The sequence below is a fragment of the Peromyscus eremicus genome, chromosome 11, assembly GCF_949786415.1.
Source record: "Peromyscus eremicus chromosome 11, PerEre_H2_v1, whole genome shotgun sequence".
Taxonomy (NCBI): Eukaryota; Metazoa; Chordata; class Mammalia; order Rodentia; family Cricetidae; genus Peromyscus; species Peromyscus eremicus.
In genome coordinates this window covers 4,153,492-4,180,767 of record NC_081427.1, presented here as the reverse complement: position 1 = coordinate 4,180,767, position 27,276 = coordinate 4,153,492, and positions in this window count along the sequence as shown.

Sequence of the window (27,276 nt, the reverse complement as noted above, 5' to 3'; positions counted from 1 at the left end):
TGTTTTAAAAAGTCGTTTGAGTAGCTGGTGGGAACTGGAGTTTGGGGAAATAGACTCAGATGGAAGAAGCTGAAAATAAGGCAGCCCAATGAATAAACATCAGGCTGAGGACGGGAATGCATCTTACACGCTTTAGGACCCTGGGAGGACAGCCCACCACTCCCATCTCCAGGGAAGACACAGGCTGTTGTGGGTTTACGGACAGTCATGGTTTCTAAAATGTTTGCTCTTATTCAATTGTTTGTCACTGAGTACAGGGCACTGCTCAAGGCACTTGAGAAACATAGACTCGTGACAAAAATAACCTGCTGCCCAGGGTATGCACAGTTGAGGAGACACGCAGACACTGAACGGGAAGAGAGCATGACTTCAGAGTTCTCACAGAGATGGGCTGCTGGGGGAGTCGGACAGAGGGAAGCCTGGAGAAGCCATGGCTCAGTGCTGCAGGAGCACGCATGTACAGAGACTGCTTGTCTGGGGAGTCAAAGCTGAGGTCTTCCCTGCTCTAACCCTTGAGACCCTGGTTGCTATGGTTCCTTCAGAGTGAGGTCCATGTCAATTCAAGTGACAGATGAAGACATGCTCTTCAGAGCACATTTTAGTGACACAGAGAGAAAGCATTGCTGGAGGGAGAGACGGAGCTGTGAAGGGGAATGGCAGGGATATAGTACAGGACAGTGGGGAAGCCCCACCACTTCACAGCTCCAAGGTGACTCAGGGGCCTTTGAAGTGTGTACTTCGTGATAGATGACAGACATGATGTGATTCAAACTGGCAGTAACCCGACAACATTGCAGTTGTCCTTTTCTCTCTTCCTAATGTTTACCTCTGCCCAGTGTGGGTCTGCCCAGTGTGGGTCTGCCCAGTGAGGGTCTGCCCAGTGTGAGTCTGCTCAGTCCGGGTCTGCCTAGTGTCGGTCTGCCCAGTGTGGGTCTGCTCAGTGTGGGTCTGCCCAGTGTGGGTCTGCCTAGTGTGGGTCTGCCTAGTGTGGGTCTGCCTAGTGTCGGTCTGCCCAGTGTGGGTCTGCTCAGTGTGGGTCTGCCTAGTGTGGGTCTGCCTAGTGTGGGTCTGCCCAGTCCTGGAAGCTGCTGTATCATGGTGAGTCTTGGTATCACTGTGTCACAGTGCTATGGATTTTTATGGTTCTGGGTCCCTGCCTGAGATTCTCTGTTAACTGTCTGCAGTGTGGAGAGGCCCCTAGGTTTGGAAATCATTTTTTCTTGCCTAGGTGTTGTGGTTGGGGATGCCTGAGCATATGAGACTGAGACTCTGCTGGGGTTCACGCTGGCTGACCCTCTACCAGGCGGTCACTGTGTGGTTGCTTTTTCCTCCTGGCTTTTCCTTTAACGAAGCAAGCATGGTTGCCTTCACCAGAATTTATTGTGTAGTTTTGAGCATCCTAGTTTCCTTACAACCCCACATTTCCCTTCTTTCCTAACTCATTCCTGTTTTAAAAAATGGCTAAGACAGCATTGGGCTCTTCTGCCTTTTCAGCTCAGTTCTTCACACTCTTGTGAAGATGCACAAAATGTCTGTTTTAGAAATGACTGAAAGGGGAGGGGTTAGATTAAATAGGTACACAAACATTGGAAACAAGCACTGTATCTAGAAGTATTTGTGTGTAATGAGAATGAACGCATTATAGTTGCTATCATACAATTACTGTTGCTGTGGTGAAACACCATGATCAAAACAATTTGGGGAGAAAAAGGGTTTATTTGACTTACATTTCCACATCACTGTTCATCACTGAAGGAAATCAGGACAGGAACTCAAACACAGCAGGAGCCTAGAGGCAGGAGCTGATGCAGAGGCCATGGAGGAGTACTGCTTACTGCTCCTCATGGCTTGCTCCCAGGGTTTGCTCAGCCTGCTTTCTTATAGAACTCAGGACCACCAGCCCAGGGATGGCACCACCCCTAATGGGCTGGGCCCTCGCCATCAATCACTCATCAAGAAAATGCCATACAGGCTTGCCTACAGCCCCATCTCATGAGGGAATTTTCTCATTTGGAGCTCCCTCCTCCCAGATGGTTTAAACTTTTGTCAAGTTGACAAAAAAAAAAAAAAAAACAAAAAAAACAAAAAAAAAAAAACCAACTAGTCAGCACAGTCCCTCAAGAGAACATGATCTTTATTGACTCTTTTGCATAAAGTGGTCTAGAAAATGCCCATGAATGGTTTATTTCAGTCTCCTCAAAGTAAGGAGAATCCAAGGGCCCAAGGGCAGCAGATCCTTTGGGAAGAGCTGGTCTTGGGGAGCGAGACATGGTAGACAGGTGATGAGGCATGCTTGACCACACCTTGTACTCTGCAGGTGTTGAGAGTGATGTCCCAGGGAGATATCCTGGAAGACTTGTCACTACAGGAATCTTCTCTGCCCTTTTATTGGCCACCAGGTACACCAGGTCAAATCTGTCTGATTTAAGAGGAGAGGTGCCTAATCCTGTAACAACTTGGTTTGCTATGTTTGGTTTATATCCCTGGGAGGCCTGCTCTTTCCTGAAGGGAAAAAAAGGTGGGGATGTGAGAGGAGGGTACGAGAGAAAGAGGGAGGGTAAACTATAATATATATGTAGATATGCATATATATGTATATACATATGTAGCTGGAGTTTTCCTGCCTGGCCCACAGTCAGGACAAATCTCTCTCACCCGCCATTCCTGCAGCTGCTCAGACCCAACCAAGTAAACACACAGAGACTTGACAGGCTTCTTGTTTTCTAGTTCTTCTATCTTAAATAAACCCATATCTATTAGTCTATAAGTTGCCACGTGGCTCGTGGCTTACCGGTACCTTACATCTCACTTGTCATGGCGGTGGCTGGCAGTGTCTCTCCTGCCTCAGCCTTCCACTTCCCAGAATTCTCCTCTCTCCTTGTCCCGCCTATACTTCCTGCCTGGCTACTGGCCAATCAGTATTTTATTTATTAACCAATCAGAGCAACACATTTAACATACAGAACATCCCACAGCATACATATATATGAGATGAGAGAAAAATAATTTTTTTAAAAAAGAAAGAAACCTATCCAACTTGCTGTATCAGAGCTTCCCCACAAGAAAACTCACAAGGTCTTATACTCAGAAACTTAACATTCACTTCATATAAACCATAAAACAAGTCTCCCTAAAGACCCAATAAAGTGAACCCCAAGTCACACATTTGATCTGTATTTTCCAAATGTTTCCTCTAAATTTTCCCAGCTTAGGACTATATTTCCACATTATAGGGTTTTTATTGTCACTCCTAGAATATTAAAATATCAAAAACATGAAAATTCAAGAGAAATCATATCTACAGTCAAACATCCTCCTACTTCTGTGTGGACACAGGGATGTATCACAGCAGTGCTCAGACATCCTCCTACCTCTGTGTGGACATAGGAACACACCACAGCAATGCTCAGACATCCTCCTACCTCTGTGTCGACACAAAAACATAGCACAGCAAAGCTCAGACATCCTCCTACCTCTGTGTCGACACAAAAACATAGCACAGCAAAGCTCAGACATCCTCCTACCACTGTGTGGACACACCACAGCAATGCTCAGACATCCTCCTACCTCTGTGTGGACACAGGGACACACAACGGCAAAGCCGCACTTCTCTTAGATCTTGAGCACAGAAGTGCGCTTGAGTGGATCAGTATTTCAAAACCCACAACACTTTTGCTACAGGGTTGGCAAAACTCTGTGCCACCTTCTGTGGACCCCCAACTGGTTGAACATAATGCTGTTTCTCTCCTCACAGCACCTCAGTGCAGGCTGCAGACAGTCCTACGATTGTGCAAGCTACCTGTTTTCTACAGAGATCAAAATTTAAAATTGTATGTTAGAGACTTCCTAGTTTTCCCATAAGCTCATTTCCTTCATTCTAGAGTACTGTCTGGGCTGTTTCCAGCTATGTTTACACGACTATAAAGGAACAGTTGCTGCATCCAGGATTAGTCTATTGCCTCACCATCACTAGATGTCCCAATGAGAACAAATCTGAAGGGATGGAAGGAGCCTTGTGCCAGCCAACAGAAGCAACTCATTAGACTTAGTTAGTTATAATCAGTTCCTCCTGGATTAAGCTACCAGGTTATGAATTTCTTATTTACTGTATTATTGAGGTCAATAGTCAATAAATGGGTTCTTTCTATGATTTTAAAAGTAGAATTTCACTATTTAGTCTGGGTTAGCCTGGAACTCACTACATGGACCAGGCTGGCCTCAGACTCACAGATATCAACCTGCCTCTGCCTCCAAAGTCCTGTTTAAAGGCAGATGCCGTCATTACCAGTCTAGAAAATATTCTTTAAAAGAATATTGTTTGAAAATTTCATACATGTAACAATGTGTTTTGACCTTATCCTACTCTCTTTGGAGCACACTAATTTACCTTCCAATTTCGTATCTTCTTTATCATTTTTTTTATTAATAGCCTTTTAGTCCAATCAGTGCTGACTATATGCAAATGGGTATGGAACCATGCAATGGGACATGGGTAGCCTACTCGTGTCCTACTGAGGGAAGTAACTCTCCTTCCCTCAGCAGACATCAAGTGCCAATAGTTCTCAGCTAGGGATGGGATATTGGGAACCCCTCCTCCATCCATGCTTGAATTTTGACAGGCTTAATCTTATACAGGTCTTGTGCAAGTAACCAGAATTCTTTAGAGTTGATGTGTGCATTGACCATGCCATATGCAGAAGACAGCATTTCATATGAGTCCTCTGTTTTCTGGTTCTTACATTCTTTCTGCCCACTTCTCTGTGATGTTCCTTGAGCCTTGGAGGGGGCTGGTGGTGATGTATATTACTCATATATGCCTGAGTCACTTATTTGAGCACTATTTAGCCAGTTAGAAGTCTCTGTGTTAACTATCCACTGCAAAAAGACGTTTTTCTGCCCAAGGCTGAGAGCAGCACAAGCCTGTGGGTACAGACATACATATTACAATGGTAGTTTGGCAACAAGAACACTTAGTTAACCAACACCAATAGCTTTCTCCTTAGTATATGGTCTTACCAGTCATGGGCTTTTGACCAAGTATACAGTAACAAGTGTAAAATGCTTTTTTGAGGTAAAGGCCTTAAATCCAATCAGATAATGGTTGGTTACTCTGGTAAACACCATAGAAGTATTATCCCAGAAGGCACAGCTTTACTGGCACATCTGTATTGTGCCATGCAGGATCCAGGACTAGGTAAGGAAATTGATGTCATTTTCCCCCAGCAGCCCACACGGAACCTTCCAGCACTATAAAAGTTGCTTAGTGGGGAGAAAGTTTCTGAGTCATTTTGTGATTGACTTTTCAATGTTCTGTAACCAGAGTAGGTGGTGTCTGGGTTGTATTCTTAGTACTGTGAACAAGTAGAGTTTGCTGAAAGGCTCTTTACAAGGTTGTCCACAGCTGAGGAAGACTGAGAGTCTATGGGTCCCAGGACTAGGGACAAAAGGAAGCTGTCTCTGGCTCTGAAGGACATGGAGCAGAGTTACTCCTAGAGGATTCCACAGACCTTTGGCTGGAGGAAGAAACCTGCAGAGAGCCCCTCTGACCCTGAGAAGATCCCATCAACGACCATGCTGCAGAAGGAAAGAAGTTGAGTTGTCATTACGGGTTTCTCACTGCCCATCAAGACAGACCACTGCAACGCCTCTTCAACAGACAGACTCACGACTGAGTATGTCCGACACAGTCTGTGTAGGTTAGACTTGAGGGTAAGAGAAGGTTATGGGGTTGAAACAAGTCCAAAGAGGCCAGTATAATACATCTCAACATAGACATGTTAAGTCATAAAAAATTGTGTCTGTCAGTGGGTCAAAGGAGCTGGGTGCAGTCCATAGGCTGGAATGTTAGTCCACACTTGGCTTTTCTTCTGTACAGCATCCTTTCCTACAGGGAACTGCAGGCTCACCACACTCGGAGTCTGAGTTTGAGCCGTGTTTCTATCATGTATTATTTTCCTTGCAGAGTTCTATAGAGCAAGAGGAATGTAAACACCATCAGCAGGGGGTTTGCTTTTTGAACATAATTGCTGGCTCTGGATCTTCCTTTCTCAGATCTCATTTCAATTAAATTCAGCATCACTTAGTGTTTCCCTTACTGTGTTTACAGATAGCAGGCCCTACTGAGATGAAAGGAGAAACCCTACAATCTGATGACACCTATCCATCCCTTGGACAGACAGGCACCTGATCAGAGCCCTCTGCTAGGTTTAGTGCTGAGCATACCACTAGGAAGTTGCAATTAAAATAAACCATAGTGACCTGTGACCTCCAAGAGCTTTCGGTCAATTGTGCACAGTGAGATGCTGATGGCATTCTCCAGTCTCATCTCAATCTGGGTCTGCTATATCCTTGTTGCTCCAGGCTCCAAGAACTGGATAGGACAGGTTCTTAGGACTCTGTTCTCACATGGTAAACAGGCAGGTGAGCACAGCGATGCCTTCACTGACCCACCGACTGTGAGATCCACACGCTAAGGCCACAGATCACAGGCTGGCTGGAGGGAAGGTGCTGTTTTCCTATAATCCCTGTGCAATTACAGATTATACTGTGGAGCACCTGTCACTCTCAGTAGTCAGGAGAGACACCAATGTGTGTTTGAAGCAGAGGACTGTGCTCTGTGGAGAGCAAGGGGCCCAGCTGGGGAGTCTTACGGGCACTGTGAAGCAGTCTGTGTGCTGAGTACTGAGTGTTGGCATAAAGAACAGGAGAAGAGATTCAGGGTGACTTTCAGGCAGAGCTTGTCCTGATACAGCTGTGGGCTATGGATGTCACCAGAGCCATGGCTTGGAGAGTCAGGAAGACTTTCTGGAGCCTCTGGATGGAGCATGACCCAGCTGACACCTTGAGCTCAGGTTTTCAGCCTCCAGAACATTGAGAGGAAAGTACTGTTGCTTGACAGCAGCTAACCTGTGTTCATTTGTTGGAGCTTCCACAAGAAACAAAGATGCACCTTTCAGACTTCCTTCTGCAATGGGCCTAGACTTCCCCGCCACCTAACATGCACTTCACTCCCTACAGAACAGTCTGCAGACCTCCTTAGGAGATGGCGGGGGAATATAGGCTCTATATGAAGCCCAGGCTGGCCTGGAACTCTCTTTGTAGCCCAGGCTGGCCTCAAGTTCATGGCCTTCCTACTTTAGCCTACAGAGTGCTGAGATGTGTGGCATGATACCCAATATTCACGGACTCCGATCCTGACATGGCAGCCACATTCTGTAATCTGATTGATCTCTTAAGTATGCCAAGGGAGCCTCCTGGCTAGTAAGAAAGGGGTCTTCATGAAACCACATGACCCCAGTGCCTGGGAACAGAGGTGGCGACTTTGGGTATCCGTAAGCACTGATTTATAGACTAGCCATTTCCCATGCAATTACATTTTGCACTAAGGTCTGGTACGAATAGATTGAGTCTACCTGAATAACACAGAATAATCTTTAAGCCCATTATCCTCATTCACATTTGTAAAATCTCTTTTGCTGTTTAAGGTAACATAGTCATAGATTCTGAGTGTGGAATTATTGGGAGGCGGGTTATTTGTCTACTGGGGAGGTGGGAGCATGGAGACAAAGATGGCAGCAAAGAGAAAATAATGTCATTATTGATGTCGCCCAATGTCATTATTGATGCTTTGCAAGATTTCCATGGCCATTGAGAATGTGTGCAATAGCAAATCCCGGAGATCCCTTGGGACCTTCCCATGTGTTCCAGGCACAGAGCTTCTCCACTGCAGAGACCTCGTCAACTGCTTTGCTTATTCAAAGACTGTTTGGCATCTTTGGTCCCCTTCCAATGAAACAGTTCCAGTTATTGAGCTGGACCTGGTGTCACCCAGTAGACAGGACCAGGCAGGGGAAAGCCAGAATTTCTTACTGGAGACCTTTCCTCTTGAGTCTGGTTCTGTTTTGAGGTAAGAATCTGAGCCTTAAGGCCCCTTTCTTCCATTATGTGGTTCACTTTCTGTGGTTCCTTTATTAGCCTGTTTTTGCCACGAGATGTAATGGTTTGTTAATATTGGGAGTGTTTTATACCTTTCTTCAACACAAAGGGGTAATTTGAACTTTACTTAGAGGTTTTTCTTCTCTAAAATGAAAATATTATTATGTAAAAATACACATGAAAAAATTGAAATTTTAGACAGAAAAGGAGCTTAGAGTAAACACTAGATGGAATAATCAAGCCCACGAAAAATCTCAGCACAACCCCTCACCAGAAGTCAAGCTCCTTTCAGATAAGGCAGAGACACTCCAAAAGCTTCTGTCTTTAAACTGTGGAAATCCTGACTTCATGGCTCCTGCCACACTTCGGTGCTATCAGACATCACTTGGGGATGTTAGCAGCAGAAAGCCATTTCCAGCTTTACAGTTAATCTGAAAAGCCACTCGAGTGTCCCTTGCCCCTCACTCTCCGAAAATGACTTTCAGAAAACGTGAAAAGAATCTGGTTTTGATTTCTTCTGTCAACTGTGACTTGCAGGTGAGTGAGCAGCAGTTGGCTTTCCTGCCACTTATGAAAGTAATTCTGTGTGGGACTGAGAAGTGCAAGCTGTGTCTGCCGAATCAAGGGAGAGAAGGTTGACGACACTGTGGGAGATGTTTCTCTGCTCTTTCCACCTCTGACTGATGTACTGTGAGGCTGTGTTTATGGTGTGATTGAAGGAAGACGGAGGGTGGGGGAAGGCTGTTTGTGAGGCTCTGAAATGCAAAGGAAAATGGGAACATTTCATAGTGGCAAAGCCACTTGATAACATGCCATGAGCATCATTTACAGTAAGCAAGAAGGTGGTAGTAGGTCACCTTGACACCTGGGGTCAGTCATGCATCATTTCTTCTTACTGGGTGAAGCTTAACAAATGTGGAGCACCTTGGTGTGCTCATGTCTGTGTCACAGGGAGGGGGCTACACCAAGTGGTGAAGATCTGTGTGTTCTTTGAGTGTTTAGGATATGATCTGTGCACATTTCCGAATGTCTCTGTGAGTTAATTCCAAGCATTGTTTGTGGATTGCTTTGCACTGTTCAGGATCTATAGTCTGGGAGTTACTGGAGAATAACTTTGGCATTAATGTCAAAGGAGGATTCAAGACACATGTAGATTTGTCCTTCCAATACCCTCAGTACAGTCAGTCTTAGTCTTTATGGTATTCCCACCACCCACCATCACAACATATTGCTCATCTCTTCTTCTTTTAATCACAGGGCCACTCTGTTCTGTAACCAAGACACTTAGCTGAATAAGGAAAACCCAGAGTCAGTGCCATGGGATTAGTTGGAACTATGACACCTGCATGCCATTTCCCTATTGTTTGATTTGAGCTGAATTCTTTGATTTTTGGTTAGCCATTTATCAGCACAGCATGCAAATATATGCCATGCATGGTATTTGCCATGATGTTGCACAAAAGTTAAGTAATGATGTACACTGAGCACTCCCATGGGGATGCCAAGTTAGGATGACAATCCCATTGAATCATTACTCTCGACTTCAGCCATCACACACACACACACACACACACACAGAGAGAGAGAGAGAGAGAGAGAGAGAGAGAGAGAGAGAGAGGAATAAATAAAAGTAAATAAAAAAGACAACCTTGTAGCTAGAGTTTTTCTGCCTGGCCCACGGTCAGGACAAATCTCTCTCACCTGCCAGTCCCACAGCCACTCAGACCCAACCAAGTAAACACAGAGACTTATATTGGTTACAAACTGTATGGCCGTGGCAGGCTTCTTGCTAACTGTTCTTATATCTTAAATTAATCCATTTCCATTAATCTATACCTTGCCACATGGCTCGTGGCTTACCGGGACCTTCCCACGCGGCTTGTCATGGTGGCGGCTGGCAGTGTCTCTCTCTCAGCCTTCCACTTCCCAGAATTCTTCTCCTCGTCCTGCCTATACTTCCTGCCTAGCCAATGGCCAATCAGTGATTTATTTACTGACCAATCAGCAACACACTTGACATACAGACCATCCCACAGCACTTCCCCTTTTCTTTTCTTAAAAAGGAAGGTTTTAACCTTTATACATCTCCAAAGTCAGTTTGGTATATTTGGGAATTGGGGCGTAGCTTCTCTTACTACTTCCTGCTGGAGGGGGGCGCTGTATCTTATGGGGACACAAAGAATATTTTAGGATTATGGAATAGTCCATGAGGCTGTATCATCTGAGCCAGATGCCTTCAAACCATTCTGGATGTTGGATCATCTGGGCCATGGTGTCATCGGAGACCTTTCAGGAGGTCTTGGCTGGTCAAACCTGATGTATCTTAATCTTGAACAAATCCATAGCCTTTGGCTTTCTGTGGAAACAAAAGCAGAGTCTCCTTTCCAAAGTAACATATCCTTACATCGAAATTTTGAAGTCAAGATATCTTTAAAATATACATTTTGGCATAACTCAACAGCTTTTACAATCAAATGTTTTTCTGCAGTTAAAAATCCCAAAGACAACACAATCCAGATTCTCTGTGTAATATTCATCTTCACGTGGCTTTTTTTTATATTAATTTTACTGTCTCTTTAAAGACTTTATTTTTAAAAACTATGTATTTCTTTATACAACTGTATATATTCCTTTTTCTCTGTCTTCCAAGCCTATGTACATTTTTACACACATTGTAAACTATTACATCTGAATCTGTCTTATTGTGAATCTCTTGCCTTAAACTGCAGCAGCTGTGGCTGCTGGCTCCGCCCACCTCAGCTTCCCAACATGGCTACGTTTACCGCCAGCTCTGGGAGCTATCATGGGTCTATGCTTTTATCCAAGCAGCGTGTAGCCCAGAAACCTCTTTTTTTGTTTTGTACCTGCAAAGGCTAAATCCACCATGCAGCTTAATGTGCCACTTGCAGAGGCCTGATTCCCGCCATACTGCAGGTTGAGCACGCACGCCAGGAACCCACCAGTAGCTGAAACCAGCAGCTGCAGCTCATTTGAGAGAGACAATTAGGAACTGTTTTTAGCTCCGTTTTAGAATCTTTTTTCTCAGTTTTTAGGTGGAAACTCTTGCCACCATGTTGGACGCCATTTGTAGATGTAACCAACCGTCTTATTAAATAAGAAACACAGAGCCGATTCAGAGAAGAAAGCCAAGAGGTCAGAACTAAGAGCCTTACCCTTCCTGCTTCAGCTATCCTGCTTCAGCCAAGAGAGCTCTCCGAAAAAGAGGCCTACTTCCTGTGTTTATGTCTTTAAATAGTCTAGATGTTCTGCCTTCTCATTGGTTGTAAACTAAACACGTGACTACCTTGTCATTGCCTGTATGTACTGCCCTCCAGGTCCTTAAAGGCGTGCGCCACCACCGCCACGCACTTGCTATGGCTCTATAACTCTGACCCCCAGGCAACTTTATTTATTAACATACAATTAAAATCACATTTCAGTACAAGTAAAATAGCACCACACAACCTTGTATGGTTTCAGGTGCAGATACACTTTAATTTTCTTCTTGTTTGGATTAGATATAAGAACTTCGTTGTCCAAACCCACATTTATTTTGTAATGTATCTAATGAGAGGGGAGCTTAGCTTTTACAAATGTTTTCTTCCTCTTTCATCTTTTTATTTGAACAGAAATGTTTGACCCGTCACTAGCAGGAATATACATGTAGGGATTTTTATATTTAAAGGGATCAAAAGGGCTGTGTGGTATAAGTCAGTGGTAGAGAAGCTGCCTTAATTTCTGACACTGAGATGAATAGGTGGCTAGACAGACAGACAGACAGGTGATAGGTAGATAGATGATAAATAGATGGTAGATAAATACATGATAGATACGTGACAGGTAGATGATAGATACATTAGATAGATAGATAGATAGATAGATAGATAGATAGATAGATAGATAGATAGATAGATAGATAGGTGATAGGTAGATACATGATAGATACATGATAGATAGATGATAGATAGATGATAGATAGAAAGATAGATGATACACAGATGATAGATTAAATAGATGATGAATTGATAGATGATAGATGGATAGATAGATAGATAGATAGATAGATAGATAGATAGATAGATAGATAGATATATGATAGATAGATAGATAGATGCAAGGAATGTTATGTACATGGGATGATATATTTTATGGGTCACCTTGACATGACCATACAGTCCCTAGATATCGAGTCAATCATTACTCTATGTGTTTATATAAAGATCGATGATGGTAACATGTAAATGGTAGATGGAGTTAGACAGAGAGCCTTTTCTTAACATAGATTCTTTTCAAATAAGTGAAAGAGCTATACATTAACTCAACCAGGAAGGCCAGCCTACTCTAATTGTAGGAGGAGGGAGTTCTCCAAGAAGGTCATGGTCTTCTCAAAGCTCTGTAATAATTACTATTCACTCACTCAGCTCTCCTGAACCTCCAGCCTGCTGGCTTTACAGTGGAATTGCATTCTCCACTGTCCTGCTCTGAGGGATTCAACTTAGCAGCCTGAACAATAATCCTAAGTACGAATTCTAAGCCATCAATCTCCCCGCCCTGTGTTTGTGCATAAGTACTGTTGTGTCCTTGTATGCCAGTGCACTGTGTGAACTCCTGTGTCCTTCTGTACACACTGTACATACTCCTCTGTCCTTGTGTGTGCCCCATATGCACTCCTATTGGTTCTGTTTCTCTGGCTGACCCTGACTGAAGGATTCTCTAACCCAGGAGTCAAAAGTCACTGCACACTGGTTTATCTCATCCACTCCTATTTCTCTGTGCCTCACTTCATATCCAGCACAACCCAGGAGTCTCAGCAGAAACAGCAGCAGGTCCACTTCAGCAATAATGTTGCAGGAGCACAGAACTGCACTCTGAAACACATGCCAGGAATATAAAGAGCACCACACTTTTGTGTGCTTTTAAGCTCAACACAAGGAAATAGAAAGTTATTGAGAACATTGACTTTCAACTGTAACAATAGCCTGCATGTTTGATTTAAAAAAAAACCCACCATGCATTGAATATTTCAAAACAGCAGGAAGACATTGCACACTCTCAACACAAAGAAATGATCCCTGTGTGAGATGATGAATGTACCAAGTGCCTTGATTTGATTATTGCTCAATGTATACATAAAACATCCTACTACACCATGTAAATACATGCAATTATAATGTGCCAATTAAAAACAAATATAAATAGTAAAACTAAATATGTGCAACTAATAACACGAAGTAGGCTGCAATCGCCAGAGAACATCAAAGCTGCATTTTGCATTTAAACACCTAAAGCGATGAACTTTCTGATGCTGCACATTTAAAACAAACAAAAGCCATCTCATTTCAAATGGTTCTCGAAACCCCAGGGAATTTGATTTAAATGATTATTAACACTCAGTGGTAAATTCAAGATACAAAGCTGAAAAGCAACATGACCTAAAAACACTGAATGTATTTTGTGTAAATATTATACATTTATGCATGCACATGTGTATTGGAATGTGTATATACATAAATTCACATGTGTGAACTTTTAGTGACAATTTAGTAGATGTATAAAAGGCACACCCCTGATTACAGCCCTCTTTCATAGGAAGAATGGGGAACACCACCGAGGATCAGTCTAAGTCTCAAGACAGATGCATAATAAATATTTATTTAGAGAAGGCACAGTATTTTTTAAGGTTTTTTTTTTTACAGTGAACTTTAGAAAATAGAGTTAAATCAGAGATTGCAAAAATAGGTTAAAGTTTTATAAAATGTATTTGATATTTGTTTGCTTCAACTGCATTAATATGACCCGAGCCAGGCTGCCAGACTCTAGCCTTCCTATGGCAAATCAGAAAGGCTGAGCAGGGACCACAGGAGGTCCAGTACAAGTAGAGTCCTGGAGTGAGTCAGGTTCCCCTAGGACATTGTCCTTCCAATGTAGAGACATCAATGACCCTTTTGTTATCTGAAACTGACACCAGCAGTCAGCTAGAGTACCCCTAAGTGGGCTCATTTGTCCTGTACTAAGGCACCCCAGTCTTTAAAAAAGGCTTTAGTTACAGATGAAATGATGCAGGGGCTACTCATGTGTCTATACTTTCTTGCACTGACTTTTACAAAGGTTATTTTTGAAATTTATACAAACACATTGAAACACTCATGTCCAATGGACAAAGCCTGGGGATGCTTCGGTAGGACTCTGTAGTACAAAGTCCTCAAGTTTTCAATGCTGCTCAAACCTTCCATGCTGAGTCCATTCAAGTCTAGCCTGAGTCCTTGTAATCTTATCTACTGGGCCTCTCCACTTCAGAGACCCTGACTTAAGTGGCCTGTGGTGCTTTCCAAGGCTGCTTTGGTCATCAGTGCTGGCGTCCTGGTCTGTGGGCAGGCTGCAGCCCAGCTCCTTGTAGACTCTGCCCTTTCCTACATTATGGCCCCTCTAGCCCTGGCTTCTCTATGTTACCAGCTTGGCTCTCCTCATTTCCTAGCCCATGGAGAGGCTACCTCCTATTTTCTTTTTTGTCTTTGACCTTGTACTCTTCTTATTAAAATATTGTATTTAGTTAACAAATTCTACATAGCCAGGATTGAGAATGTCTTGGCTTGGCATATGTAAACATTGTGTAGTGATTACCATGATCAAATTAATATTCCCATCCCCCACACTGTATGCTTTGTACCCAGAAATGGCTTCTTCCATTTTTTAATCTTATAATTAAAATCTCATTGTCTAGGTAGCTCTCAAGCTCTGTCTACAAGATTAAAGCCCCTTTAATATGTGACCACAACCAAGAGGGACCCTTGATCTCAGTGAGCACAGCCTGTCTCCCTGGAAGCAGTATGTCCTCAGAATTGCTCCCATCTTTGGATTAGTCTCTGCTGTCACTGAGGAACAGCAGATGACAGCATGTCACTTTCTGTCCACCACATAGCAAAACATAACCATACTTCCTCTTCTATCAAAGGGATAACCCAGGTGTTTCATTGCTCTAGATATACATATTTAGTGGAGCTTATGAATACAATGAAATAATTGCAATAGAATAAAAAGATTAGTTCCATGTTGAAAATTCTAGGAGTTGGAGCCCTGGAGTTGAGATTGGAAAAAGTCTGTGTCAGTTGGGAGACTTTTATTTTTCTAATTTGTATTTGGCAGCGTTAATGATCTCAAGTGTTCCAATAATTATGAAAGCAAGAAGGCTGGAAACATAACAAGATGCAAATTGCTTCATTCCCACAACCACACAGTGCTTAGATGCTCACAATGGCCGTTATTCAGAATTTTATACTTTCCCTGTTTTTCATGTTTCAAAGTGGCAATTTACTCTCTGGCGAGATGAGTGTTTTGGTTGGTTTAAATGGTAATGTGAAACTGGAATGAAGAAAGGCTGCCAATCATGGGCTCCCAGAACTGCCAGTGAGGGCGATGTCTTCTGCATGACAGGGGTTTTTAAGGAATTTCCAGTTTGTAATTCCTGTTTGGATGGAATAGGCTGGTGAATCCCTAATGCAGCATGAAGCAGACCTTCCAGAGCACTCAGCACTAGCAGGATGGAAACGATCCAGCACTGAGGATGACCTCCTGCCTCCATCTCCCAAGAACCTATAGACTTCTACATCTACTTGTGGTGCTATATCTCAAACCTCGGTTTTCGAGCATGCTAGGCAAGAACTCTACCAGCTGTGTGGCATCACTGGCCCCAGATCTGCTTGCTATGCACTTTGAAGGTTTAATTATGCAGTCAGTGTGTGCTTTTAAATGTATGGTAATTGGTAACTATTGAGGTACGAGTGTGAAGGGTTCACCACAGGCTCACGAGCTTGGGCACTTGGTCTGCAGTTCAGGGCACTGTCTGTAAAAGGGGCTGAACTTTTAGGAGGTGGAGCCTTGGTGAAGTAGGTCACTGGAGGCGGGCCTTGAAGTTCTATATCTGAGCTCTACTTCCTGTTCATGCCCAGCTTCCTGACTGTTTGTGCAATGCGACCAGCAGCCTCCCATATCTTCCACCTTGCTTGCTCTACCATGATGGATTATATCACCTTGAGCTGTAAATTAAGCCCTTCTTTTCATAGGTTGCTTCGGTCAGCCACTTTGTCACAGAATCCAGACAAGCGGCTAACACAGCAACATGGATCCTCCTTCACTACCGACTTGTCCAGAAGCTGCTGTGGGTGCGGATTCTCTGTGCAGTGTATTCACTGAGGTACCGGCATCTAAAATGAACCAACTTATTCTTTGGAAGCCATTTGCTTCCTAGGACCATCTATTTGACTATGAGAGCTACAAAAATCTTCCAAATAGAATAAAAAATGCATAGAACAGAAGTAAAGTAACATTTTGTTTAAGGCTTGATGGTTTTATCTTTACAAATCAGCTTTGTGAAGAAACCTGGGGTATCATAGCTCAAGAAGCATGAGTTGTGCCCATCACAAAGGTTAGAATGTGGGTCCTGTCATCGCTTTAGAGATTCAATACCTGAGTTTTAACATGCTTAGCCTTGGATTGTATAGTCCTGAAAGATAACTTTTAGTAAACAGAATTTTTAATACAGTTTCTGCTTAATACGTAACAGAGTTAGGAGTTGATTTCTCTGCTGGAACAAAACCACATTATTTGAGAATGAGGGTACTCAAATCTGTCCTTTCCATGACACAGACCATTCAAATTGAAAGCTAGGTCATTTTGTCTAAAATGACATAAACAGACAAGCAAGGCTAAGGGCCCTTGACACACGAAAAACATGATTGCATTTTCCTCCATTACATCCTTTGAGTGTCTAATGGTGTACTGAAGACAAAAGTACCTCGGGAGCTGATGGTGTCCTGGGGAGAGTCCTTGGCTGGGGAGATGTTTGGTGGCTGTCGATGCCGCTGCTGGGGGAAAGTGTGTGAGCTTTGTCTTAGCACAGGGTTTGCGGGGTGTTGGATGGGCGGTATGGAATATTTTGAGGAGCACAGTGTAGTGGGCACACAAGATTCTTACTGTTCCTTCAACATCACCTCTGACTTGTGTGTCTTTATTACAACCTGCAGGAGAACCTAAGGATCAGCGTCACTTTTGCCAGAATTGACAACTCATTTCCTTTTAAATGTGGTCAGATCCTTGAATAAAGATGAACTTTGAGAGACACATATTTTCCCATTGTTCATGTGAAAAAGCATGATGTTGTCCGCAGCACTAAGGAAGGCACTGGCTGGCCCTGCTCCCAACTCTCTGAGCCTCTGCACTCAAGTAGCTGATGGCTTCCTGAACCGCAGCCCTGGGAACACCCTGACAGGAACGGAGCAGATGTCTTTCTTTCCTACTGAGGCAAACAACCACAGGGAATGTCTTAGCAACCTCGAGCTACTTGGCTTGGGCTATGTGCAAGAACATACTTACAGCCGAGGACCTGCATGTACAGTGCATTGCACACCTCACTCTGTATGATGCATCTAGCAACCAGCCAGCCACTTTGGACCACACTTCAATCAAGCTGCATTCACACCCCACTCCATACAATGGAATAAATTTCTCCTCTTAATGATTATCAAACTTAAACAAGTTCTATCCCAGATCACTTTCAGTAAGAGAGTAGGGAGGCCAGTCTGGCCTGACTAGCTTTGACTGCATGAACAACACCACAAATTGCATCCTTTGAGGGAATCTTTGGGAAGAATACCCTACTGCCATCTTATGCCTATGCATAACTGGGCATGGATATGATTAGAATCAGGTGCATTTATGGGAAGGGGTGTGTGGAGTAGCTTAACTTACTCTGTCTGTCATAACAGAGAACCACCCAAGCTGCATCCCTTGGCAAACAAACTCCTGCTGAGCCCCCAAAAGAGGCCCGGAGTAAGCAGGGCCTTGGAACATTCTCACTCCCATGGCTGTTGTCCCTCTGGACAGTGCAGGTCTCTGTGCTCTGGACTGTCACTTCGGCATTAAGTTTACTCGCCATGTTTCAATCTGTGTGAGGTTTTATTTCAGTCTTTTGAACCCAGAATCACCTGGCCCAGACACTAAGCACTGGCAATGGCAGGGCTGCCATCGCAGAAAGGGGCAACTGTGGTTCCCTGACCGTGACCTTCTCTGGAAGAGCAGGTTTCACACAGGCAGCCAGGGACTACCCAGAGTGAAGGGCACCAGAGGCAGTCCTTCTCTACAGGAATCCTTATCAACCCCTTTAACAGTTTACTTATTTATGTGTGTGTGTGTATGTGTGTGTGTGTGTGTGTGTGTGTGTGTGTGTGTGTGTGTGTGAATGTTCATGTAAATACAAGTGCCCATGGAAACATCAGATCTCCCAGGATCTGGAGTCACAGGTGGTTGTTGAATTATCGGATATGGGTGTTGGGAACTGGACTTGAGTCCTCTGCAAGAGCATTGCAGTGTCTTAACTGCTGAGTCAGATTTACAACCCCCACGTAAATTCATGGTCAGATCCTAGGATCCGAAGATGACTTTGCCTGTGGAGCTGAACTAAAGCTGTGTTGGCATAAATGGCTGGGACACACAGCACAAACTCCCTCTGCCCCTAAGGTGTCAGAGTGAGGAGCCTCTTGGGGAGTTTGATGTGGAGTATGGCTGGGAGAGGTAGAAGTGATGCAAGTGTCTATAAATCTCTATTGTGAGATGACAGGCTGGAGGACCACACACTGGGGACTGACAGGATATAGGCACCTGACTGCGTATTAGGAAGTATGTGAATGTCTCTGAAGCCCGTGGAGGCTTGTAATAGAAGATCTTGGTGAGATTCGTTGGGAAGAAGCAAAATTAACCAGTGGCTGTGGATACAAGCTGCAGAGCCCAAGGGTACAGCCTGGAGGTCCCCCATCACCTATGCTGACTACCTGCAGGAGAAGCACAGTAGGTTTGAACCTCTCTTTTCTCCAACAATACTTGTATACAGTTTCATTCACAGGTAGATCCAGCCACATTGTGTAGAAGAGAGACTAGCACCATGGAGGTGTTCCTTACTCATGTCTCCCAGCTGCCCCAGGTGTGGAGTGGCTTCTCACAGGGCTCCATACAGTCAGCTCTATGGCCAACAATACTGCACCAGGAAGGAAAACTCAAAGGCCTTCACAAGGGTCAGGAGGAAACCAGCATGGCTCTGCTGTAGTCAGAGGAGCTTGAAGAAGCCTTGTACAGAAAGAGGCGGGGTGATGGAGAGGAGAGGGGGCCAGCTGTACCAAAATGGCTTGAAGGAATTGTCCTCAAAGGGTCTGGCCTCCATGAGAAGGGACCTTTGGCCCAGGATCAGATGACCCCTGGCAGTGATCCTGGACTTTCGCATATGTGCGAACCACCGAAGCCCATGATATCATTGCAGGTGGTAAACCGCCAGCTAGGTTCCTCTACTGTGGGTCTGCGAAACACACTTTGAGGAGCAAGGATGTCCCTGGGGCACTAGAGTGGCAAAAATTTCATTATGGCACTTAGTTTTGTGTAACTCTGTTGGCTCCTTTTCATTTTGACTTAATAAAGAGGATCACCACCACTTGGGTGGCCCATCTTACAATCCCATGTGGGCTTCTCATCCTCACCAGCTGGAGCCCCTAGAAGACTTACCCTGCTCCTCTTTGTTCCTGTCTCAGCAGCTGAGTCTAAGGGTTTACTCTCAGTGTCTCACCCTCTTTGGGACGCTCCTCACCCTGTGAGCAATGCAGGCACTCAGACCATGCCCTGCCTGGGACAGAGCCTTCTAGGAACTTAGTCACTAACCACGCAAATTGCAGTTCTCAAAGTGCTTTCAGGAAATATCAACTAGATCCAGAATCCCAAGGGCTTTGGAAGTGGGAAAGTCAAGTACATGAATTGTGTCTTTTACTTCCATTCCTGAAGTCTCTTACTGTGCACTAGCCACCTGACAATGTATTATATTCCTGGCAGGAAATAAATTATGGATGTAAAAGTCATAAAGGTAATTTATAGAAGGCTTCTGTTGCACTTAAAAATTAGCATTTGAAAATTGCATTGGCATTAGAATCCGCTGTGTGGTCGATCCACGGCTTCCGGATTCATTCTCTCTGCTGGGTGCCGGGGGCTGTTGCTTGCAGGACACGCCCCTGCCAGTGTGTCCACTGCATCTTGCGAAGAGATCCCAGTTATCAATGTATAATGCATCCTTTATCACTGGGACCAGACAGAGAGAGGCTTGGTAGTGAGGATGGGATGTAAGGGCTAGTTACCCATCTCTGGGGTTCTAGAGAGGAAAGCGCACTCTGAATTCCATAATACGCCCCCCACTAAAGAAGAGCAGTGAGTCCAGAACACAGGCTGATCCATCAACCTCTTCATCATTTTCCCCAGGCTATAATGAAATGCATCTCAAGGGAAAGCAACCAAATGCCGCTTATTGGAAATTTCTGTAACGTGTGCTGAGATTAAAATTAACTTCCAGCGATATGAATATGGCAAAGTGATATCTGTTTCAGCAGAACCTTCTCAAGATTCTGCATGGATGTGATGGATGACTGACTCTTCACGTCTGTGGATCTTACTGTAAATTATATCCAACTGGTCCTAGCTGGAACAAACTAGGAATGTAAGGAATGAGGAGATGGGCATTGATGCTAGGCAGAGCCCTGAAGAAAAACCAGAATGGTTATGGGAACCAACAATACAAGATGTTGGTAGCGTTGGCTGTGAGGTACTGCCATCGTCTCTCTTAAGGACAGTCTCTAACTGAGGCTGTATTGGTGTAAGGAAGCGTGTGGTATAGAGGGGGACCAGAAGGCTGATCTTGTCCCAGATGCTCTTGGTTTGCTGTGGGAGTGTGATCATCTGTTCTTCTGTCCTCTCTAATGGGGCAGTCATCACCTCTCATCTGCATAGCTCCAGGACAGGAAGTTAGAGTGAGGCAGAAGGATCTTGAGGCATCCTGGGATACACAGCAAGATCCTGCCACTCCTGAAGCTCAGGCAGAATTTGAATGAACCATCTCCCTGTAATTTCTACCCCCTGCTCTTTATTCTGAACCTTCTGCCACATCTCCTCACCACCTCTGTTGACTCACCAGTTCACTGGCCGCTGGTTTGCTGTGTGTCAGCCCAGGGGCACCTGTCAGCCCCACCTGGCTGCCTTGCGCTGTCTGAGCTCTCCATGTGCTGCTCACTCCCTCAGAGGTCCTCGATGCTGTCTGTGACCTGGTGCTGGGTGCTCCTCTGGGTTCACCAGCGGTTGTTCCTACACCCTGGCTCAGCTTTCTTCTCATACCATCTCCTTTCCTGTCTGTCCACCAACTCTTCACCCCAGGAGTCACCTGTGACCCAGCTTCCATCCATCCCTCCACCTTTCCATGTGTCAGTGAATTATTAGTTCTTCTTACTTTTTTTTTTTTTTATATTCATTGCTAAGAGAGAGAAGGCTGTGTGTGGATTAACTCCTGTCTTCCCCTCTTCTCCCCAGGAAACGTGAATTTCAGTTACAAAGTGGGTGGGAAGAAACACATACGCATTAAAATACCCGTGTTTGCTGAGGGCCCTGACACTGGAGTGATCACATCTAAATGAGTCTCCTCTCCTCTCCTTCTCCACAGGAAGACTCCTGGAGTGATGGAGAAGGCCTTGCTGACCTATTCCACCCATGCTCATCACACTTTTTGAGGGGAGCTGAACATTTGTCATCCACTCACAGATATGAATCTCTCATCACACACAGTACACATACGAGAGACTGGGGCTTCCAAGCTAAATATAGTGCTCTAGGTGTGAAAATATGATGAAGGCAGAGTGTGTGAAATGTGGAGGAAGAGTACGCAGAGAGTGCCAGGGGAAAGGAGTATTAGAAAGAGGCGGAGATCTCTGGAAAGCTAGCTTAGTGCTACCCCCGAGTTTGAGTTCGATGCTTATTACTTGGTGACCCTGAGCAAAGGAATCTGACTTCCAGGATCTTACTTTTCTCCTTAACATAACACAAAATGTTTGACTAAACTTTCTGAGCTTTATTCCAGTTTCAACAAGGCTATCATCCACTGGTCTCTTGTTTATTGAACTGATTTGCTGGCTCAGTCAGTCAGCATACAGTGAGTAGATTCACCCCATAAGACTGTCTTTGGGGTAGAAATTTAGTGCCAAGGACACAGGGCATCTGTCTGGAGTACTGTAATCTCCTGGATGTTTTCTGTTTTCACTTAAAGATTCTGGGCTTTGCACCCCTAGAATTTCTAAAAAGGTCTTTGCCTTCATGAGTGTCACAGGGCTAAGAGTTCACAAATACTTCAGGGAAGGCAGTTAAAAGTTCCCTGTCAGTGTGCCAAGGTCAAAGATGCTCCTTATTCAACTTCTGCAAATGCACTCAGCAGCATGCTTCCTGTGCTCTCTCTCTCTCTCTCACTATCTCTCTCTCTCTAGTCTCTCTCCTCTCTCTCGTCTCTCTGTGTGTGTGTGTGTGTGTGTGGGTGTGTGTGTGTGTGTGTGAGAGAGAGAGAGAGAGAGAGAGAGAGAGAGAGAGAGAGAGAGAGAGAGATGAAAGACCAGTGAGAATCATCTATCTCCTTCATTTTGGAAACTCAAAGTCCACTCCACTTCCCAAAAAAACCTATTATTATCCCTTCATCATCTCCTTCCGCCTATTTTTTTTTCTAGTTGGCTATGGCATGAGCTTCCAGACTGTGAATCCCAGACCATAACTGACTACTGGCTGGTTCTGTGCATTAACTCCCAACGGTGGCTTTCAGTACCCTCTGGTAAGGCACCAGCCAGCCAGATCTGGGACAATTTTAGATGAACCGCACAGGAGAATCAGGTATAGGCTACACTTAGGCTTGAGGGAGACATGAGTGTGGTCATCAGACCCAAAATTGCTGGAAGGACAGTTGGGCTTTGTCTGTGTCCCACAGACTTCTGCGTGTCCTTGACTTGAGTATAGGCTGTTTTTCTTCATTAGTAGGGATCTTGAAAGAAATACAACCAGTTGATGGTGTATGTGTGTGCATGTGTATCACCATGTGTGGAATTTATTTTAAGGAATTATAATTATGGAGGCCGACAAGAGAAAAATCTGCAGGGAGGGAAACATGATGAAGAGTCAAGAGAGGTAATACTACAGTGGGAATCTCAAGTCTTTCTATCCTGGACACAGCCTGGGAAGATGGCTCTGATTCTGAAGGTGGGTGAGTTGGACAGATGGGCCATGAAGAGCAGATACAGGATTAGTGACTTCTTCATTCACTAATTCTGCCTTTGGCTAGTCCGTTCACTCTGCCATTAGGTAAACTCAGCTTCATCTGGTTAACGTCACCCGTGGAGTCAGCACGCCTCATTAGAAGACCCATGAAGGCGGGTTCTTCCGTCCATGCCTGGCTAGTTTCTGGTCCCCAGAAAAATGAAGGCAGCCCTAAGCTTGACAAATCAGATAGGGAGGACCACAGAGGAGCCAGACATGGTGACACAGGCCTGTAGTCCCAGTACTTGAGAGAAAGATGAAGGAAGATGAACTGAACTTGAGACCAGGGTCCCTCTATAGTTCAAGTTCCTGTTAGCTTATGTTATAAGATCTTCAAAGGGTGTGTGTGTGTGTGTGTGTGTGTGTGTGTGTGTGTGTGTGTGTGGCAATGGCTCAGTGGGTAAGGCCCTTGTCAACAAGCCGGAAGACCTGAGTTCAATTCCCGGGTCCCACATGATGAAAAAGAGAGCCCGCTCCTGAAAGCTGTCCCCTGACTCTGTGGTATGCCCCTCCATCATCGTTAAGGCAGCTGTCACCACGTCTCCTCTTCCTTGTGAGGACCCACAGTCACATTAGGTCAGGGCTTCTTTCCAATGTGACCAAATCTAAAGACTCATCTTCAGGGAAGATTGCACTCCCAGGCGCCAGGGGCTCAGAGCCTGAGGCATCTCAGGATGGACATATTTAATCCACCATCGCATCTCAGTCACCCTTGGCGGAGGGGGTTCCAGGTCTCACTCTTCCCCCTTCTCACCACAGCGAACTGCTTGTCTCCCAAACAGCTTTCTACATTACAAATTTAAAATGATTCTGTCCCACCCCATCTGAAGTGTAGGAACTGAGAATTATTTAAAATTCAGATTTGTACCAAACCTTCTTTGCAGCAACCAGGGTAAAACATCCTTCCCTCTGCCCCGTCTTCACACATCCCTGAAGGGGATGAAAATGCATTCTACTTCAAAGAGAGCAAATCAAACCAGCCACAGACCAGAAATATTAAACAGTGGCTAATTATGCATTAGGTGACTGTCATTGTTTAATTTTCTTAAGTAACACTTAAAATGCCTCAGTAGATTAGACACGATCATTTTCTCGCTAGAATGCTTAATTATTAAGAAATAAGCTCAACTTTGTCTCTCAAAATGGAAACTTGTGTGAGTACAAAAAGGGGATATTTAATTCTACAAGATACAACATTAATAAGGGAGTTTCGTTGGAACTGTGTAAATCAAAGACCAGAGCCATGGGTGTGAGCATCACGTAAGCCTCTGCGGTCTCAGTTCAGTTCCTTGGCAGTGGGTACACACAAGGGGGAACTTCCACACAATGCAGGCTTTGGGACTTCAGGTCAGCAGGCACCGCTAGGAATAAACATGGGGAGCAATGACTGGTGTTCTCTCAAGGAGCTTGACACAGGTGTGTGGCCCACAACACAACTAGGCAGCCCTGAGCTGAATGTAACTGACCCTGGAGGGGAGCAGGGCCGACCTCCGGCATTCACTGGTTGTTTCCATGTTTTGTTATACAATAAGCTCATGTAAGTCTTTACCACCCCCAACAACAAAAACAAACAGTAAATGTTTATACTGAAGACGAGGACTGTGAATGGAGAGCTGCTGTGGACTGAAGCAGTTGCACCAGAATTATGCCTTGAAACGTAAACCGCAGTGTGCTGGTGTCAGGTGTGGGGGCTTCAGAGATAATGAACTCCTGGAATGGATTGGTCCCTGTAGGAGACGGGGCACCTCCACTTTGTTCCCCTCTGTCCTTTCTTCCGTTCTCTCTCTTTCTTCCCGTCTCTCACTGTCACTGTCTCTGTTGCTCTCTCTCACATCCCTCTTCCTCCTCCCCTGTCTGTCCCTCTCCTCTCTACTATGAGAGATCCCAACAATAGGGCAGCATCCGCACACTAATCAGCGGTCCTCACTAGGCAGCAGACTAGCTCCTGTACTCTTCTTTCCTTGCTTCTGTGGCTGAGTGATGGAAGAAGGTTAACTTCTATTTCTCCAACTTGGAGACACACAATAGCTCTCTTAACGGTTTGGAAAACAGGAGTATGTCCTACAATTGATTTCTATGCTTAATGTGGTTCTTTTTCAGTTGTCCTCTGAAAAAGCCATTAGTAAGTCGATAAAATGTTTCAGAATTCATTGTCCGCCAAATATCAACAACACAGAGTGTATGTTCTGTGGCATCAAGCTTAGGGAGATAGAATTGGTTCCAGTGAGATTTAAATCCTACTTATCACAGACAGAGACAAGTGTCCTGCTCTAGAGAGGGCAGGCTACATGGACTTCAGAGAACCTAGGTCACTGTGAGCCTCTCACAGACCAGGAATGGCCTGAACTCCAGGGCCAGCATGAGAAGCTGTAGCCAGACAAAGACAGCTTCCCAAGGTTGTTAAGCAGGTTTCTTATAGCCCCCTGGAAAATCAAGTCCATGTTTCTCTCCCCTGAGTAACCTAAGGCTCCAGCTCAGAATGGTGGGGAATGTGCTCTGCTTTTTCCAGAGCACACGTATCGGCTCAGGTTATATGCCTGCTGTGCTTTCGTTTCTACTTGTTTTAAATGATTTCCTCAGAAGCAGTCCTCAGAGAAATCACTTTTAGATCAAGGTTAAAGTCTTTTTATAAAAACTCACAGTGATCTGATAATTATAAATACTCACACGGCGTGATTTCTGCCTAATCAGCTCAGTGGTACCGTTTATTTGGTTAATTTAGAAACATAAAATACAACTGCGTTGTTTTGTTCTGCGGGGTTTTTGTTTTTTTTTTAATGGCTTGAGTGTGTTTTGAGGGTTGGCATTGCTAAATATATTAATGAACATTATTCTTTCAAGGCACTAAGAACTCAGAACTGAGCAGGGTCGAAGAATAGTGCTTGCATTCTGTCTGACTGGGTCCCCTGAAACACAGACATCAGGATGTGGTTAGCAGTCAGAAAAAAAGGCTCGTGGTCGGCCAAGAGAGGGAGCAGCATGGGTGGAGAGCTGCATATCCCACCGAGGTCAAGCATGGAAAGAGGGAGTAGAAGGAAGCGGGAAGGGCTGGAGGGAGCCTCAGAATGAGGCAGCTGTGGAGAATGAAGGCAAGTGTGTCCAGGAGCCCCTCCCTGGGCCTGAACTGCCTCCACTCTGCTGAGCACAGCCACTGCATGGGAACAGCTAGAGGTGTAGGACTCCCTGCTCTGCTTCCCCAGCACAGACGACTGGACAGTGAGTCCCAAAGCCCCTGGCTCTCACTTCCTGGGTTCCTTAGAAAGCAGAGAGGATTGAAGTCCATCCTCACCGACACTTTGTTCAGAAGGAAGAAAAACAAGCAAACAAACCACAGATGTGGTAGAAGAGAGAAAAAGAAGACACACGGTAGCACGAACTGTGGCATTTTGTTACGTTCAGTTGCTATGGTAAAGAGGTGATGTTAGAGAAGACATCTGAAGAGGAAGCCATGCACAGAGTCTGGGAACACCACAGGCAAACAGCAGGCAGGTTCAAGGAGCCTGAGGCACACTGAAAGGAAAGTCAGGAGAGAACAGAAGAGAAATCCGGCAGCTGGAGACAGAGGGAGGCAGGGTCTGGGAGTGCCCTGCAGCTTTTCACTGTGACCTAGAAGAAGTGAAGCCACAGGGGGCCTTGGCAGAAAAGGCAACCTGCCCTAGCAGGAGCCCACACTCTTCTGCCAGAATACACAGCTGCTCAGGTCTGGGAGCACCCTGGCCCTCCAGCTGCCTGCACAGGCAGGAACCATACCTCAGCAGCCCAGTGGTATGCAAAAGAAATGCCGGGGCCCGAGGTAATTTTACAAACACTTCTCCTGAAATATCTTTTATCCCTGTAGCAGGCTTTACCTGGTCTTGTCACGTCTGCTGATTCTTTGCTCTTCTGCAGTCATCATACTTGGAGTTCTCGTACAACCTGGGTATACCTGTGAGCCTTTCCGGCTTTCCTATGGGTGTTCCTGCTTCAGAGCAAGAGTTAGGGATATTCCTGCTTCAGGCCATTGCTTGGCTTCACCACATCCCAATGAAAAACAGTTATGGGAAGTATTAGAAGGATGGAGGAACCCCAAAGAATATTTTTCCAAATTCTTTGTCCCATATTGTAGACACTGCTTCTTCTGGGACTAATGCTGACTGCATTAAAAATTAACTATTAATTTTTTTTGTTTATACATTAACTAATAGTATTCAGTGTGACATT